This window comes from Eumetopias jubatus, unplaced genomic scaffold, assembly GCF_037043125.1.
Source record: "Eumetopias jubatus isolate StellerSeaLion01/CBP00866 unplaced genomic scaffold, mEumJub1_p1.0 scaffold_2, whole genome shotgun sequence".
NCBI classification, from domain to species: Eukaryota; Metazoa; Chordata; class Mammalia; order Carnivora; family Otariidae; genus Eumetopias; species Eumetopias jubatus.
Genome location: NW_028274808.1, coordinates 76,348,517 through 76,360,400, shown reverse-complemented (window position 1 = coordinate 76,360,400; position 11,884 = coordinate 76,348,517). Strand labels below are relative to the sequence as shown.

Here is an 11,884-nt window from a genome sequence, read left to right as displayed (position 1 = left end):
ATTTCAGATCTTAACCGAATTCAAAGTGTTTATAAAACTTAATCTCTCCTGGTACAACTATCTGATTCAAATAAAAACATTTAGACAAAACAAAAACAAAACAAAACAAAACAAAACAAAACAACGTCATCTGTCCTATATTCATAGAACATTCCGAACAAAAGGAAATCAAATGAGCTGTGCTGGGTGGCTCAGATGGTTAAGCGTCTGCCTTTGGCTCAGGTCATGATCCCAGGGTCCTGCTTCTCCCTCTGCCTGCTGCTCTCCTTGCTTGTGCTCTCTCTCGATATCTCTCTCTCTGTCCAATAAATAAATAAAATCTTTTAAAAAAAAGAAAATCATATGATATAATACTGCTGCTATGTAAAAAAAAGAAAGCAATTTCCTCTCAAATAAGCATAATGAAATATGTTTTTGCATTATGTAAGTTTTCTTTTCCCCTGACTGGCAATACACTTGGTTATACTCTAAATATAAAAAATTAGGGGTGCCTAGGTGGTACAGTTGGTTGAGTGCCTGACTCTTGGTTTCCAGTCAGGTCATAATCCCAAGGTCTTGAGATGGACCCCAGCCTCCAGGTCCATGCTCAGCAGGAAGTCTGCTTGTCCCTCTCCCTCCCTCTCTGCCCCTCCCCCTGCTCGTGCTCTCTCTGTCTCTCTCTCAAATAAATAGAATCTTTAAAACAGTTCTTTAAAAAAATATATATATAAAAATTAGGGGCGCCTGGGTGGCTCAGCCATTAAGCGTCTGCCTTCAGCTCAGGTCATGATCTCAGGGTCCTGGGATCGAGCCCCGCATGGGGCTCCCTGCTCAGCGGGGAACCTGCTTCTCCCTCTCCCACTCCCCCTGCTTGTGTTCCCTCTCTCTGTGTGTCTCTCTGTGTCAAATAAATAAATAAAATTTTTTAAAAAATTAAAAATATTTGCTCTATACGAATATAGAATTCATAGTTCTATAAGGTATTCTATAAGCTATTCAAATAAACATCAGATGTATTAGTAACGTCATTTACTTAGGTAATTTATTAAAAGTATATTAAAAATCAGAAGATCTAATGTTGCCACTAATATACCAATCTCAAGTATTATTTATTTTTTAAAACACTGAAGTATAGTAGAGCATGCAACTTTCGATCTAGGGGTTGTGAATTCAAGCCCCATGTTGAGTGTAAAAATTACTTAAAAATAAAATCTTAAGAAAGATAAAAATAAAACACTGAAGTATAGGGGCATGCTAGCTCAGTTGGGGGAGCGTGTGGCTCTTGATCTCGGGATCGTGAAGAGGGGGGCAGAGAGATAGAGGGGAAAGAGAGCCCGTCGAGGGGTTGGATCTCACAACCCTGAGATCATGACCTGGAGCCGAATCAGGAATCGGATGCTTAACCAGCTGAGCTACCCAGGTGCCCCTCAGTTGTGGCAATCTTAAGTAAATCTGCTTACCTTTCACTCTGAGACTAGTTGATGAAATAGTGATTTAAAAAAAAAAAAAGATTTATATATTTTAAGAGAGAGCGTGCATGAGCAGGGGGAGGGGCAGAGGGATAGAGAGAATCCCCAAGCCGATTCCATGCTGGGTGCAGAGCCTGACACGGGGCTTGATTCCAGGACCCTGAGATCATGACCTGACCAGAAATCAAGAGCCGGCCACTCAACTGACTGAGCCATCCAGGCACCCTAAAATACAATAATATTTTGATGTCCTGTTTTGGGTTTTGGTTTATTTTTAATCCCTGAATCATGGCTAAGGTGAGGTAAAGCAATTTTACAAACGTTCATGAAACACAAATATTTTTCTAGCTTGACTAAATATAAGCTATAGTTAAGAAAATTTTAATTTTCTTCTGGACACATTGCCTCAGGCAAATATCGACTTTTACCTATGCCCAGGGTTGTCTGATTCATCACTCACTGAAACTGCAATTCACCTTATACCTGAAAAATGCTAATTATATCTACTTTTTCTAACATGTGCTACAATTGCAAAGCAAGTATCAATCTAAAACTAAAAATAAGTCTTTTACTCTAGTTATCAATAGCACAAGTGCTTTCTGTACAAAAGTCTTTACTATAAAAAGTGAAGCCTTGCTAATTAATTACAATTTTATTGAGTACCTGCTATGTGCCAAGCACTGAAGTAACTGCTTTTGACACATGCATGTATGTATAAAACGGACAAAAATCCCTGACTCCATAGAGCTTATATTCTAATGAGGGGCAAGATGATCAAAAAAATATAGGTACATTATATAGCATGTAAAAAGGTAAGAAGAAATGTGGAGGAAATTATAGTAGGCAAGGAATGTGTATGTCATGAGAGTTGTGATTTTATATAGAGTGGTAAAGGAAGGCCTCACTGAGAAAGTGGTATGGTCGAAGAGTTAAGGTGGTAAGGACTTAAGACTTGAAGCTATCTGGGACAGGGCATTTTAGGCAGAGAGAAGAGCAAGTGCAAAAGTCCTGAGATGGGAGTTTGCCTGATGTGTTTGTAGAAAAACAAGGAGGCCAGTGTGACAACAGTGGAATGAATGAAGACTGGGTGCAGGGGAGATCACAAAATTAAGGGGCTAGATCATGGATGGCCTTGCAGGCCATTGTGAGGAGTGTAACGGAAAACAATTGGAGGTCTTGAGCAGAAGATAGACATGGTTGGCAGGTATTTTTAAAGAGTTACTCTGGCTGCTGGATTCAGAATAGGCTGAAGGTGGGGCAAAAGCCAAAGTACAAAGGCCAGTTAGAAGAATCCAGACAAGGGATGGTAATGGCTTTGACCTGGAGAGTAGCCACTGTAAGTAGTAAGAAGTGGTCAGATTCTGGGACACCTGGGTGGCTCAGTTGGTTGAGTGTCTGTCTTTGGTTCAGGTCATGATCCCAGGGTTCTGGGATTGAGTCTTGCTTCAGGCTCCTTGCTTGGTGGGCGGAGCCTGCTTCTCCCTCTGCCTCCCGCTCCCTCTGCTTGTGCTCTCTCTCTCTCTGACAAATAAAATCTTTAAAAAAAAAAAGAAAAAGCGGTCAGGGCGCCTGGGTGGCTCAGTTGGTTAAGTGACTGCCTTCGGCTCAGGTCATGATCCTGGAGTCCCGGGATCGAGTCCCACATCGGGCTCCCTGCTCAGCAGGGAGTCTGCTTCTCCCTCTGACCCTCTTCCCTCTCGTGCTCTCTATCTCTCATTCTCTCTCTCTCAAATAAATAAATAAAATCTTTAAAAAAAAGCGGTCAGATTCTGAATATATTTTGAAGATAGAACTGATAAGTTTCAGATGAGGAATATGACAAAAAGAGAGGACTTGAGGATAATTATAAAGCAAACTACTAGAAGAATTCAGTTGCCATTAATGAGATGGGTTGGCCACATTCTATCATGAGTATGAGCCTCTGGGCTCATCAAAGCCATGAATTTATTCCTAAATAATGTTTCACTACTTATCAAAGTATTTTATGGGTGAGAGATAGTTATAAATAATAAGCCAGTTGAATCAGAGTGTAATTTTTTTTATTTCCGAGGATCTGATAAATGAAAAAACACTCATGATTGTTGTTTAAAACAGCACTTCTTATATAATTGTTAAGTGTAACTTAACAATCTTTGCTCTAGTTGAGCTGTTTAAGTCCTTTTCTTGTGGGTGTTCAAGTGCTGGTGACACATGCTGGTGCTGTCTATATAGCACTTTAATTGTAGGAATTATCTCTTTCTTTACCCATCTCCTGATTTTTAATTATCTTTAGAGAAATTATACATAAAAGTTCCACAATGATTACCCACTGTCCTACGCTAGTAACTCCTAAACCTGTTCATTATGATGTAAAGAGGATGAGAATATGTTCTCCACTCCACTTCATAGGGTATATTTCACTGTAGTGTCCATTTCCATTTCTACAAATAATCCAAATCTAAAAATGTATGCTTTTCTCTTCTTTTTGTTTCTTGAAAGATAAAATTCTTTGTTTTCACAGCTTTACTCTTTTTTTTTTTAAAGCTATTTATTTGGCAGAGAGAGACAGTAAGAGCAGGAACACAAGCAGGGGGAGTGGGAGAGGGAGAAGCAGGCTTCCCGCTGAGCAGGGAGCCCAATGTGGGACTTGATCCCAGGACCCTGGGGTCATGACCTGAGCCGAAGGCAGACGCTTAACGACTGAGCCACCCAGGTGCCCTCACAGCTTTACTCTTATTTTGGCAATGATTTCTGTGCTTCCATTTTATTCTGGTATTCTTTTTTTTTCTAATTGAAATCCAGTTGACATGCAATATTATATTAGTTTCAGGTATACAACATAGTGATTTGAGAACTATATACATTATGAAATGCTCACCACAATAAGTGTAGTTACCATGTGTCACCATACAAAGTTATTACAATATTATTGGCTATATTCACTATGCTGTGCTTTTCATTAATCTGGTAATCTTTAATGGAAATGTATTGCTTATTTCTATGAGGCGAGTTTTGCTTTTCAGATTCTATAATTCTGGGGCACCTGGGTGGCTCAGATGGTTAAGCGTCTGCCTTCGGCTCAGGTCATGATCCCAGGGTCCTGGGATCGAGTCTCGCATCGGGCTCCCTGCTGGGCGGGGAGCCTGCTTCTCCCTCTGCCTCTGCCTCTCTCTCTCTGACTCTCATGAATAAATAAATAAAACGTTAAAAAAATGTTAAAAAAAAAACAATGTCTTAAAAAAAGATTCTATAATTCTGTTTTTACTGCCATGGTAAATATTGGTCTGTTTATAGTCTTTTAAGCCTTAAAATTAATATGGAAGCACATATTGGACTTGGTTGGAAACTTGGATGTAATCTGATTCAACTCAATATCTAATTAAGCAGATACCCACCCAGGTCATTTATTTTAACCACATACAGTATCAGGAAGCCCACTACACCACATAGCAGTCATCACATTCTTAAAGAGCTCCAGTCGCTAGAAAGGTTTTCTTCACAACTAATGAAAGTTGGCCTCCCAAAGCTCTTATCCCATAAATCCCTGAAACTACAAAAGCACAACTGCCTTTGATTCAGACATCCAGTGTTACATTGTCAGGTCAACCAGTAACCAGCCATGTGACATTGTCAGAATCATAACCACTTTGAGTCTCACCTTTTTTTTTTTTTAAGATTTATTTATTTGAGAGAGAGAACACAGTGGGGAGGGGCAGAGGAAGAGGGAAAGAGAATCTTAAGCAGACTCCACACTGAGCATGGAGCCCGATGCACGGCTCAGCGTGGGGCTCATCTCACCACCCCAAGAGCATGAACTGAGCCAAAACCAAGAGTTGGATGCTCAACCAACTGTAACACTAAGGTACCGTGAGTCTCACCTTTCTGATTTATAAAATGAGGGACTGGAACATTGAATACCTCTTGTAGCTCTTAAGTTCCATGTTTCCAGTAGCACTTCCATAGGACCTTATGATGCCTGAATCATGATCCCATGGTCCTAGGATCAAGGGATCGAGTCCCACATCAGGCTCTCCGCTCAGCAGGGAGCCTGCTTCTCCCTCTGCCTGCCACTCCTCCTGCTTGTGCTCTCTCTCTCTGACAAGTAAATAAAATCCTTATGATACCTGAAAGTAGCTATCATACTCCTCCCTAATTTACTTTTTTCCTACCCTAATGTCTTGAGTTCACTCAAGGATTCCCTTTGTAACATGGTTTCTAGCTTCTTCACAGTCCTTACTGCACTTCCCTGATAGAGCAGATTGTCAACATGCTTAAAGACAGTACTCAGAACTGAGGAAAATAAATGTTCTAGATGTGGTCTGGGTACTAAGTTCCATGTTCTAGTTCTCCATTTTTGTTGTATTAATTATCTATACCTGTGTAACAAATTACCCCCAAATTTGACAACTTAAAACAGCAATAAACATTTATTAACTCACAATTCTGTGGGTCAAGAATTTGGAAAGGATTTAGCAGATTTAAATTTTTCATCAGGTTGCAGTTAGGTCATTGACCAGGGCTGTAGTCATCTCAAGGCTCAACCGGGGCTGAAAGATGTCTTTTAAACTCACTCATGTGGTTGCTAGCAGGCTGAACTTCCTCATGGGCCATTGATTTGAGGGCCTCAATTCCTCATCATACCATGTGAGTCTCTTCTGTAAGACTATTCACTCTAGAGTGAGTGATCCCAGAGAGAGAAGGAGGGAGGGAGAGAGAGAGAGAGAGAGAGAACAAGAGCAGTGTCTTTTTTTTTTTTTAAAGATTTTATTTGTTTATTTGAGACAGCGAGAAAGCGAGAGCACATGAGAGGGGGGAGGGTCAGAGGGAGAAGCAGACCCCCCGCTGAGCGGGGAGCCCGATGCGGGACTCGATCCCAGGACTCCAGGATCATGACCTGAGCCGAAGGCAGTCGCTTAACCAACTGAGCCACCCAGGCGCCCAAGAGCAGTGTCTTTATAATATAATTTCAGAAGGAGTATCCCATCACTTCTGCCATTTTCTGTTAGAATTTAGTCACTAGGTTTATAGGATTACACCTAGACATTGAACATCAGGAGGCAGGAGGCATTGGGGGCTATCTTAGAGGCTGCCTACTTCAGTTGTGAATATCACCTTTCTATAAATGCAGCCTAAGCTTACCTAATAGTTTTACGCCAATGGTTCATGTCGAGCTTCTGGTCAATTAAAACACAAAAAGATTCTGTTTGTTTCACAAAGCAATTGATTTTGCCCTTAGTCCTTTAAATCTAAAGGCAAGAATTATCTCTGATTTCATTTGTTGCTAATGCATTTTTAAAAAAATTACCTCCTATACCTTATAGTTTAAACCCCTATTGAGAGAATAGAGAGTCTGCTAAAACACTGTTTCGGATGTTGACCAATGTACTTTAAGTAACTCCTGTAATAACTCTTGAGAGGAGGATTAAAGTAGTCTTGTGAGTAAATGCAATACCTTATTAAGCCTTCAAGATCTCTTATAAAACTTGATAAACATTCTTCATTAAATTAATTGAAGATAATTATAAATAAACTATTATATCTGCATTGTACCTAACCCTTACAGGAACTGAACAGTACTTAATGTCTATTCTACTTTGTATTTCTCTGAGTTACTTAAAGTCACTGTTATTTATATTAAAAAAAATCTTATTTTCCTTACCAGCTGAAATAAAATTAATATTAGATATGGTCTCCACTTGGAGAATAATCCTCTACTTGTTTGCTTTCTTAAAGAATTTTAGTCTACAAAGAGAAATAAAAATAACATAATCAGCAATTTTTAGACAAAGAGGTACAAAATCCATTACATTTTAAAAATCTACAATATAGGGTGCCTGGGTGGCTCAGTCGTTAAGCTTCTGCCTTCGGCTCAGGTCATGATCCCAGGGTCTTAGGATCAAGCCCCGAATCAGGCTTCAAGCCTGCTTCCCCCTCTCCCACTCCCCCTGCTTGTGTTCCCTCTCTCGCTGTATCTATCTCTGTCAAATGAATAAATAAAATCTTTAAAAAAATAAAAAATAAATAAAAATCTACAGTATAAGGGCTCCTGGGCAGCTTAGTCGTTAAGCATCTGCCTTCGGCTCAGGTCATGGTCCCAGGGTCCCAAGGTCCCTGCATCGGGCTCCCTGCTCCACCGGAAGCCTGCTTCTCCCTCTCCCACTCCCCCTGCTTGTGTTCCCTCTCTCACTGTGTCTCTCTCTGTCAAATAAATAAAATCTTTAAAAAATAATAATAATAAAAATAAAAATCTACAATATAAAAAAATGTGTTTAGTGTTATAAATCTTGTCTACTTCGGTTTCTAAATAACTTTTTCCTTTTATGAAGAAAAGAAAACATAAAAAACATGAACAAAATGACATCTTTAAATGTTGTAGCTGTGTTAAAAAATATTGTAGCTATGTTGTATTGTTTGCAAAATATGAAATAACTATCTTTTGAATGGCTGTTTTTAGTAGAATAGTACAGTTGTATACTGTAAATTAAGGAAGTGCATGCCAAGTTAAGAATCACTGATCTGACTCAGAAATCCAGTCAAATAAAATTGTATAGGTTTTTGACACGTGGGAGAAAAAGACGTTTCAAATTGTTTTTTTCTTCTGTCAACAGGAAGAACCATTTTATTCATAGTCAAAAGGCTCTGTACATGGTACTGTCTGTATGGTATAATCTTAGACCAGTCATCCATTCCTCTTTATCTTGGTTACTGGTCTGTAAAAGGATGTGGTTGGACCAAGGTTTCTTTCAGATTTCAAAGTTTCTGTTTTTATGAATTTCTTACTATTCTCACCCACTTCCCCGAATATTTCAACCTAAAATGGAAGAAATTATAGAGAAGGGAAGCTTAGGCAAAATTAAATGTGTCTCTGGGTTCTGGTCCACTGCTATACTTGGGAATTTTCATTCATCTTTTTTTTTAAGACTTGTTTAGAGCAATTGTAGGTTTACAATACAATTCAGAGGAAAGTACAGATATTTCCCATATACCCCCTACCCTCACACATGCACAGCCTCCCTCATTATCAACATCACTCACCAGAGCGGTACATTTCTTTTTTTTTAATCAAGGATGAACATACATTGACACATCATAATAACCCAAAGTCCATAGTTTACCTTTGGATTCACTCTTGGTTTTGCATTCTATGGGTTTTGTCCAAAACTTTTGGACAAAAGTATAATGACATGTATTCATCATTACATTATATAGTGTATTTTCACTGCCCTAAAGTCACTAATCTTTAAAGATTTTATTTATTTATTTATTTATTTATTTATTTATTTATTTGAGAGAGAGTGTGCCTGCTGCAGCGTGAAAGTGGGGGAGGGAGGAGGCAGAGGGAGAGGGACAAGCCAAATCTGTGCTAAGTGAGCCCGAAACAGGGCTGATCTCACAACCCTAAGATCACGACCTGAGGTACCTGAGCCAAAATCAAGTGTGGGATGTTTAACCGACTGAGTCACCCAGGCACCCCCAAAGTCACTAAACTTTAAAAAAAAAAAGAAGCAAATATTAGTTTTTGGATTATAAAACATATAATCTTTATAAGAAATTCAAATATTTCAAAAATTATCATTTAGAAAATAAAAATCTACTATAAGCAGGGATGCGTGGGTGGCTCAGTTGGTTAAGCACCTGCTCAGGTCATGATCCCAGGGTCCTGGGATCAAGTCCCCCATCAGGCTCCCTGCTCAGCAGGGAGACTGCTCCTCCTTCTGCCTACTACTCCCCTGCTTGCGCGCTCTCTCTCTCTCTCTCTGGCAAATAAATAAATAAAATCTTTAAAAAATAAAAATAAATAAAAATAAATTTTAAAAAGTCTACCATAAGCACTCCTAGAAGTAATTTGGTAGATTTCATTTTCATTTTTTATTTTTTTAAGATTTTATTTATTTGAGAGAGAGAGAATGAGAGAGAGAGAAAGCACATGAGATGGGGGGAGGGTCAGAGGGAGAAGCAGACTCCCCGCTGAGCAGGGAGCCCAATGCGGGACTCGATCCCAGGACTCCAGGATCATGACCTGAGCCGAAGGCAGTCGCTCAACCAACTGAGCCACCCAGGTGCCCCTATTTTCATTTTTTAATAATTTTTTATTATGTTATGTCACCATACAGTACATTATAGATTTTAGATGCATATTTTAACCTGCATATTAATTAATTCTAACCTAACTTAAATATTTAATAAGCACCTATTATGTACTCAGTTTATATAAAATCATATAAGTATTAATTTTACAGAAATGTAATCACATTATTCTTCCAATACATACTATTTAAGTCACTTTCTTTTTCACCTAATGAATAATTTTGGACTACTGCATGGTATTACGTTGCCCTATTTATGGATTACTAGGTTGTTTCCAATTTTCATTATTATGAATAAATTTGCAGTGACTATTCTTATGCTTATGTCTTCATGCACTTGTAAAAATATTTCTCCAAAATAGATTCTTTGAAATGGAATTGCTGAGTCAAAGGATTTATAATCGACATTGCAAATTACCATCCAAAACAATCATATCTTTATATTCTCTCATCATCAGTAAATGAGAGTGATTATTTCTAAACACTCTCTCCCACATTGGATATTATCAATCTTTTAAATTTATCCCAATCTGGAAGGAGTAAAATGATTTCACATTGTATACTTCCTTAATTTTTGGTTAGGTTAAACATATTTCATAGATTCATTTGTACTTCTACCATGATTATTCATCTATGGGATTCTCATATAAACTTACTAAAGAGTGGTGACAAATTTAACAAATGGAAAATTTAATTGGAGCCTAAAGCTCCAAACATGTCTCTCCCCTTTTTTTTAAGATTTATTTATTTATTTGAGAGAGCGAGAATGAGAGAGAGTACATAAGAGGGGGGAGGGTTAGAGGGAGAAGCAGGCTCCTCGCTGAGCAGGGAGCCCAATGCGGGACTCGATTCAGGGACTCCAGGATCATGACCTGAGCCAAAGGCAGTCGCTTACCAAGTGAGCCACCCAGGCGCCCCAACATGTCTCCCTTTTTAAAAGTCCTACTTAAGGGGCGCCTGGCTAGCTCAGTCGGTAAAGCATACAACTCTTGATCTCGAGGTCATGAGTTTCAGCCCTCTGTTGAAGGTAGAGATCACTTAAAAACATATATCATATAGTATGTACATATATGTATATGCGTATATGATATGTGATATGTTTTTATGTATGTATGTGTATATGATATATGTATATCATAGATAAAGTTCTACTTTAAAAAAATCATTCTCTGAATGATAACTTACACTTGAGATGGTTTGGAAACAAATTGGGTAGAGCAAATAAATATGAGTACTAATTCTGACTTTACCCTGAGTCAGTGGCAATAGATGGGCTATTACTTTAATTGTACCCTTTACCTTCTTAAAGACATTTTTTTTTGACCAAAAAAAAAACCTCTTGCAATTTATTAACAAAATTCATATAATGATAATTGCACATTTCCTTTTCTGCCAATGCTATTTAATCACTGTCATCTTTTACAAACAGGGAAAAGTGCACATACTTTAAAATCTCTCTGATAAATATATCGCCACGCTGCATCTGGCCTGGATAAGGCTCTTCAAAACAGTGTATGCTGGAGCCAGTTGTGCGTCATGTTCAAGGCCTAGGTCATGGTGCTCTAGCTCTTCATCCCGAAATTTCCTTATCACCTGAAGAAGTTCCTCATGTTTTTCAGGCTCCTTCTCCATCAGCGTCCTGATCTGGTTGTTATAGTGATGTGCTATAGACTCTTCCACAGCCACAGTGCAGGCCATTGCTCCCTCCTTCCCCAGCAGGGCTGTTCCTGCACCCAGTGCGAACCCCACCACGTTCCTAAAGGGCATCAGAATCCTCGGCCGCACCCTGAATGCAACCATCAACTCGTTGAACTTTTTCAAGTGGTCCTTTTCTTGATCCCACATTTTCTGAATGACTGGCCCGACACTGGTCCGGCCCAGGACGGCCATCTGTCCTGCATAGATTCGGTTTGCTCCATATTCACCTGCGTGATCCACCCTGATTATTCGATCCACAGCCGCCCGATTGATACTGTCTAAGGTCATTCCTAAACTGTAAAACCTGGCACTGATTCTTCTTCCATAAACTGAGAGAGGCCGCAGGGCTCCCGTGCGCAGCCGCCACAGGGAGCAAACCGCTGCCGCCGGGGCCCAGCTCATTGTTGTGACCAGGTAACAGCTCCACTGCGCGAGACGGGCTAAACGTGCATTCAGCGCCGACTCTCTTAGAGACATTTTAAGAGATCTCTAGAGGTAGTTGTTATTTCAGTGCAGAGAATAGTACTTCAGGGGAAACAAATGTGTTTGTAAATCATGGGGAAAATATTTGAGAGAGTATAATATGAATTTGGATGTGACTAATCATTGTTGACTATTGATGTTTTTCTATATACTTCTTACCTTGATTCTGAATATATTTGTGAAATTAAA

The 11,884-nt window shown here is 39.2% G+C and overlaps 1 pseudogene; it reads right to left on the bottom strand.

Annotated features, from left to right (window-relative positions):
• Positions 1-10,960: 10,960 nt before the first annotated feature.
• On the bottom strand, positions 10,961-11,614 carry LOC114225586 (NADPH-dependent 3-demethoxyubiquinone 3-hydroxylase, mitochondrial pseudogene; annotated as a pseudogene).
• Positions 11,615-11,884: the final 270 nt, after the last annotated feature.